Genomic DNA, 8,234 nt, shown 5'->3' with positions numbered 1-8,234 from the left:
GACTCCTATCTCTATTAGTGAAATCGCACTGGCTCAGTTGCGAGTCTATCATAGTTGGCCAAATATTAGATCCAAATCATTTGGTGGGTTACAATCAAATAATTCTTTTGTTTTTGCTAATAAAAATAAAGCCGATGGAACACCTGATTGGACCGCAGTCGGATTGCCAACTGGTAGCTATCAGATCGAAGAAATCAATAGCGAGTTAACACATAGAATAAAAAATATAACCGGAGACAAAGAACCTGGAATAAAAATAACCACACACGAACCGACGTTAACGTCTGTTATTGAAATAACCTCCGATTACATCGTAGATATTTATTCGAGTTCAATAAGAACCGTCCTAGGTTGGCCTGAGGTTAGACCACCAGTACCACCAATACCACCAGAACCCAAAAGAGACGATTTTAATAGTAAAATTGCCTATCTTGCAGATCATTTTACATCTGATTTGATTTTTAGCTCAAAGATGGATTTCATCTTCAGAAAAAAAGATGACATGTTATGGATGTTTGATACAGGTGATTATGAATTGAGCGCTGTTACTGGTTGGTTTAATGATCTTGAGCGAAAATATAATGAGCATCTGCAATTGATACGAAACTATTTTCAAGAGTGTATTTTTGATGTATCAGGCTCATGTGACAAAATTATTGATACCATAAAAGAGCAAATATGAAGGCGATTAATGATAGTCTGATCAGAGCAATAAAAAAATTTCATGCAGATAACAAACAAAATTTTTTAACCGCGTATTCGATAACTGAAGCTGAGTTAGATGATTTTAAATTACCAGGCTGTAACATAGATAACAATGACACCGTTGATGAGATGTTTTCTAAATTACACGCCGCATGGAGAAAAAAATTACCAACAGTATCTATTCTTAAGCGCGATAACGCTCCCGATGGCACCGGACGCCATATTTCACCTGAAATAACAAGTATAACTAACGTCATCGCGGTTAATCTCAATTGTGATATCGTCGAAAACAGCTGATGCATCAGTGTCTGATCACGCCAGACAGGGATTTGTTCTTTATTCATTTTCACCAAAAGAACCACCAGGATATTTAATTATACAAGAACCAATCAATCCAATTTATCTTCGGTGTCATAATAATTTATTATCGCGAGTACATTTTTCACTGACTGATCAGTCTGGACATCTGCTTGATCTACGCGGGGAAACTCTAAGCGTAAATTTATTGATACGATCTTAACTGTGTACGTATAAAAATATATATGTGGTCGTTTTACAATTTATTTATCATTCACTCTATCTCACATTTCTGACATGAAGTCTCTCTCTCTCTCTCTCTCCTAAATTTCGGCCGTAACGACACAGTTCCCACCCAAGCATCAGTAAATTCCTAGTGATCTACGCCTCGCTAGACGGTTTTCACGCGTTACTCTTACCTCGTGGTAATGCTGCTTTACACGCATGCGCGGGTAATTCAAATCTGAGGTCAACAGCCGATGAATACACAGGTGTTCTGTTCTGACAGGGATTTATACTATAAAAGTGTGTGTTCTAAAGGATTTAACGCTGTGGATCATTAGAAGAGGGATTATACTTACCGTCTGGATACAAAGGTTTGTCTAAATAAATTTATTAATTAATAGCGCGCGGTCCGATCATCCGAGGTGACATAGCTCGGACGTCTCAGCACGACTGGTGCAGAACAACGTTGGTCTCCGCAGCCAGTCAAAGAAAAAAAAAAAAAGGTGGAGAACAACTTGCTGGTCTACATTGATAGAAAACACCTACCGACGTTAACGAAATTCACCGGTGACGGTTCATGGGGCACATGGCGAGTAAAGGATGAAACTATTTTATATTACTGTGAAAACGCTGATGTACCAGCTGAAGATAAATACTACCACGATAGTATATTAGAAATCTCAACGGCACCATCAGTACACGATCCTGCTGCAAGATATAAAACAGTTTATGTAAATGGACCAGGTAGATCAGGAAAAACAACAAGAATTATAGAATTATTAAAAAACTCTGACGTCATTGTGTTAACGCCGACACAGATTAGCACGAGAGATGAAGCAGCGTGGAGTTAATTCTAGCACATATCAGTTTTTCCAAATATAACGGTGGTACATGGAATCCTTCGCGGATGGGAGAAAAATATATAAATAAAATTATTATCTGGGATGAGATTTGTACTGTTTTTGCTGAAACACTAAAAATATTCCTGGATTGGTTATTAACAAAAAATACTGCGATAATTATGTGTGGTGATCACGGCCAACCAAATCCTATTGATGGAGAATCACCTCATGAGTGGTTGAAGAATTTTGTTGATTATTATGAAGAAGTTAATACCGATTACAGATCTCTTGATGGTCGGCTGAGTGAATTTAAAAAATTAATTCGATTAAAATCAAGTAAAATTCAGTGTAGTGTAATGCGTGAAATAATTCCAGAAACACCAATGAAAGATTTTTTATTAACGTGGACACCAAACGATTTAATAGTCACTAGCAGAAAAATAATTTGAGATGTACTTCAGCAAAAACTATTTAAATTACATAAAAAAAATTTCCATTGATGCCTGTACCGTTATGTTATAGGCCAGCTGATACCAGATTGCAAAATATCGACGTTGATGTACCAGGAAAAGAAAAACAAAATCTTGTGTTAAACGATATTGTCACCGTTGATATTAATTTCGTCGAGGACGCATTAAACGCAACAAAGTCACCTTGGACGCTAGGTTATGCTATGACGACTCACTCATGACAAGGACTAACTATTTCTGATACTCGTGTTTGGATTGTTGATGACTACATCGAGTGGTCTAACTTAGTTTACTTAGCTGTTTCTAGAGTTAGAAAAATATCTCAATTAGGACGTATTACCCTAGACAGATTGATTATTAAAGATGAAATGAACGAATACGTGATAAGAAAAAAATGATTTGGTTACAAACAATTTGATAAAAAAAATAATTATGAATTTGATTTGGATGTAGATTTCATTTTATCGCTAAAAGAGAAACAAAACAACCACTGTTCCGGCTGTAATTGTGTAATGACATGGCAGTGTCAGAAAAATGATTCTAGACAATTTACCGTGGACAGAATAAATAATAATTTAGGGCATAACCGAGAAAATGTTACTCTAGCATGTTTAGAATGTAATCGACGTGGAATTGATTATCTAAGTGACTGAGGTGGCAACTGAGTATCAGCTGGAATTACCTGTAGTTGCTCACGAGTAAATCCACGTTGAAGAGCCAATGAATCAAGCATATAAATTGCTGGTCTACCTGATGATCTTGTTACAGATAATATTTTATGTGTAGTTGTACTCCAAATAGGATCAGTTGCTCTTTTTCTGCCACCTTCGGCCTCACCCAGTTTATATAAATATCTAACAATAACATCACCGAGAACCGGTCGAGTTGAAAAATCGCGTCTTTTTATTGGTATAATTTTTTTTTGTGATTGCAATTGCTGGTTTCATTGATATTGCTCTCGTCGACTCGTTATTTAATGCTGCTATGACATTTGGTAACCTGGTAACCCAGTCGCTAGACCGTTTATTTTGAATAAATTCCATAGCATATTGATATCCAAATAGCCGCTCAGCTAATGTTCTATTAAATCGCTCGACGATTGCCTAGTCATAATGAATATTAACTTTTCCACGTCGTACTTTTACATTTTTTTGTTTCATTAGTAAAGTTACCGCACCAAGGAATTCTCTTCCAGGATCAACCTGAAGTAAACTCGGCCATATTAGCGGTCCTCGTCGATAAATTTTTTCAAATGCATTTGAAACCTCAGTTGCTGTTTTAGTTATTAACGGCTCAGCTTCTTTGTATCTGCTTGCAATATCTACCACAGTTAACACATATTTGTAAGTTTTATCATTAACGGTATCATGTGGTAAAAACATTATATCAGCCTGATGAACCTCATTTGGTACACTGACGTCAAAATGCGCGTATTCTACTCGTTTAGGTGGTGGTAAATATATTTGCCATATAGCTTGTTTGGATAACCATGCAGCAGCCATTGATGGTTTTACTTGAGCAGCTTTTGCTAATTTTTTAATAGCTGGTTTACCCTGCCAAAATCCAGCAGGAGAATAATAAATAGCTTCCATGATATTAATTACCAGCACCTAAAACTAATTTATCTTTCATTGCAGTGTTAATTATCCAGCTAGCTAATCTTTCTTTGACTGATTTATCTTTTATAGAATTTAGTGTGTGAATTAATTTTACATCAGCAAGATGCCGCTGTTGCAGATCTTTACTTCGATAAGCAATATCATGAGCTAGACAAGCTCGATCGATTGCATTTATTGGATCCTCACAAATATTTGGTTGATCTTGATTATTTAATCTGATATCGAGTCTGGTTCCCGGTCCACAGTAATTATATCCTGGCAAATGTTTTTCTCCACGATACTTAGACCAAATAAATCATGGAACAGACATTAAGTTTGCTGCGATATCACCTCCATGGGTTTTTCTTTTTTTTTGATTTACTGATTTCTGTCCTGATGAAGTAAATCTAAATTTTTTTGTACCACATTTTGTACATGTACCAGTAACGGCTGATCTATTATTGAGTGTGACAACCATAGTTAGATCCCTCGTTGGTGTACGTGTTTTACATTTCACACAATATAAATCCATGTTATTAATTATATCATGAATGTAATTGATTTTTCAGCTACAAAAAAATCAATCCCGGTTAAACATCACGCTGCGTTACCAAATTCGATTAGAATGATAATAATAGGCCCATCCGGGTCTGGTAAAACTCAGCTTTTATTAAATTTGATAATGAGATGGTTAAAATGGGATAGATTATATCTGGTTGCACCATCCGTTGACGATCAGCGCTGCTATCAGATACTAAGAGAATTTAATGAAAATGCAGCGCTGATAAACGACGGTAATAATATTATCGATTTCATAACAGATATTGAAGAAGCTCCTTCAATTGATTCTCTAGATGGATCAATTAATAATTTGGTTGTTTACGATGATATAATGCTGGATAAACAAGCGAATCCAGCTAGGATTTTCTCTCGCGGCAGACATAAAAATATTGATGTTATTTATGTAACTCAACGGTATACACAAATACCAAAAGTAATCAGAGATAACTGTAACGTTTTAGTCGTTTTTAACGGCGTGGATTCACATACACTGAGAAATATTCATCAAACCTAGTGCAGCGGTGACATGGATATAAATAAATTTAGAAATTTCTTTTCACGAGCTCAAGCTGTTCCTTATGGTTTTGTAACAGTAAATTTATGTGATCCTCGAAGAAGATAACGAGTCAGCCTAGATAGAATCTTTTAACTGATTTTTAACTCTGATGTAAAATTCTCTGACTCATACCAACTAAAATTACTATAGCAGCAGGGACGGCGGCTACCTATATTGGTCGTGCAAATAATAATAAAAATAAAATAAAATGTTTAGAGGATCTTATTTTTCAGCTACCTCTTCGAACTAAGGTTTTATTCACGGAAAAAATAAAATACTCCAGGAAGCTTTTACTCATTAGTCTAAACCTTTCTACGAGATAATTTTTCATGGAGGTTTTATTTTTTGTCGGAATCCTTAGGTCTGTTCGCCATCCCTGCTGCTCAGTTTCACTACCAGCGTTCAAAAATTTAAAATCATTGACTTGTTAACATCTTGATGTTTTGATGTTTCCTACGGGAGCTGAATTATTACCGTGATCCCTGTACACGGTAGCCTGTCTTATACCCTGTAAACTATGTTGCTTTACTCCTATAAGTGTATACCTACCCCCCCAAAAAAAAAACTAAAAAAAAAAAAACACAAGGACAGCATGTTGCTGAAGGGCTTAATGCCATTTCCATCACAGTATAGGCTATACATGGCGGACAGCATAAATAGTGGAGGAAGAACCCGGGAAATCTCCAAAAAGAACCACCGACCTATGAGAAGCTACTGGCAAGCTTTCTTACGTACCCATATTGGCCGAATCCGAGACTCAAACACACGCAGACAGAGGTGAGATGGCAGTGATCCATAATGGTGAGCTCTTTAGACCACTCGGGGCCCCGGAGAAAATAGTAAAAGTCAGATTTTGGAGATTAAAGACAACTTTTTTAATATTTAAATTCTTCCTTATTTATGTCCTACCCATAAACTTCATAGATAGGCATGTAGATAGGCCAGTGACATTGCATCATGGTCACTTAGTCCTGAAAAAGTTGATTTAAACTGACGAAGATCATACATTTTGGGGTAAATTTACCAAGATATCACACAAAAATTCATTTAAACATTTAATTATATACACTGATGTCATCTCGAAAGTCCACTGTTTATATACCATTCATTGTTTTCACTTTCTGGACATGGCATGTAAATTACAAGGAAAAACTAGTCGATGCACTCCTTGGGTAATATTTCTGTAAATATTTTTAATTTATTAATTATATGTTAAGGAGATAGTATTGTCTAATCTGGCAAAATGTATTTTTTCCTATTTTAATAACTTCTAAAACTATGATATTTAGTACTAGTTCAAGTTCATTCCTTGAGCACATGGTGGCAGCCATTTTGATGAGCATCGCGTTGCATCCCAAATACTACATATGAAGAAATTCCAGTCACATTACATGGAAGTAGCATTGATACAAGCCAGCATTCTCCCAACTCCAGGTTTCAGAAGTATTCAATAACTATTGAGTGGAACCTGAGGATTTTGTAGCAATAGCAAGATTTTCAGGATGGCTGCCACTGTGGCCATATCAGATGTCTGATCGGCACCATTTTCATTCTGTACCAACTAGACATTAAAAGAAAACATTGTTCAAAGCCTATTGTTGATATGTCTTTTAATCTAGGAGGAATAGCGATAAGATTTATAATGGCCGCTGTGTCCATATTGAATATCATATCCATAAGACTAGACACCATAAAAAATCTTCCAGTGAACACCTCATGCACATATGGCATTCGTTCAGGCAGAGTAGTATGAGCGACATTTGCAAGACGGTTGCTGTGGTGGGCAAATCGGATGTGAGATTTGTACTATTTCATTTTAGGACCAACAAGATGTCATAAGAATCCTCTCAGTGCAAACTCCATGTTAATAGGACCATCTATTCGTGAGGAATAAGTTATTCCAAGATTTTAAAGAAGGCAGTTGAGGTGGCCATAATGGATTTCTGTGTGGCACCATGTTTCACTATGGACCAAAAAGTCGTGTGGTGGAAACCCCATACTGATAAGACCCTCCGTTTCAAGAGTAGTTAAGATAACAAGATTTTCATGTTGACTGCTTTGGAGGTCAGATTGTATGTGAGATTGGCACCACTTTCATTTAGGACCAACTAGACGTCATACGAATTCTTTCAGTAAAACCTCCATGTTTAAAGGCAATCCATTTAAGAGGGATAGCAATAATAAAAATTTCCAGATGGCTGCTGTGGCAGACATCTTAGATATGTGAGCAGCACAATTTTCATTTAGGATCAGCTAGACATTGGGATGAACGTGTGTGTAGTTAGTTTCTTGACAATCCCTTGAGCAATTTAGGAAGACGATATCAAATTTGTGCTAACTGGTCATCCCATTAGTTTTTGAGGGTCTAAAAACTGGCTTTTCATTATGAAATAATTTTTATGGCATATAATAAACACATCATAGTGTATAAAATAAAACTTATCTTTACAGTAATTTGATCTGGATAGCTGGGCAGAGAAGGAGATATGTGTTGTCTGCTGGCGAACTCGACGCATACTAGCCTGGTTCCCAGTTCGTTAATTGGAAGATCGCTCAAACATTTCCCTCAAGTTGACAAATAACCTCAGGTGTAGTTGTACAAATACACATCAATTTGCCTCAGGTGGAGTGTACCACATGTTGCAACAGAAAAGACCGCGATTGTTCTGAATATGAGTTTATCTCCTTCGACCGCCAGATTGGGTAAATGAACAAAACACTAGTTTCTAATGTAGTTCTCAGTGGCGAGGAATTGCATCAGCGATTTTTTCTCGATTTGACCGAAACAACTGGGCAAACTTGGATTGCTGCCCCGCCTGTATCTTCCATAAAGTATGTTAGTGGACTAGTCTAGATCCAATACATCCCAATACATCCTCACTTTGCACCACAGCTGTGAAATAAGCTACTCTGCTATCTTGCGATTTTACTATCCAATTTTGGATATTATTCCTACGCCAACCAACTATGAGTTCATGTC

The sequence above is a fragment of the Sinohyriopsis cumingii genome, chromosome 18 (genome assembly GCF_028554795.1).
Source record: "Sinohyriopsis cumingii isolate HCF-2022 chromosome 18, ASM2855479v2, whole genome shotgun sequence".
Taxonomy (NCBI): domain Eukaryota; kingdom Metazoa; phylum Mollusca; class Bivalvia; order Unionida; family Unionidae; genus Sinohyriopsis; species Sinohyriopsis cumingii.
Note: the sequence above shows the minus strand (reverse complement) of the source record.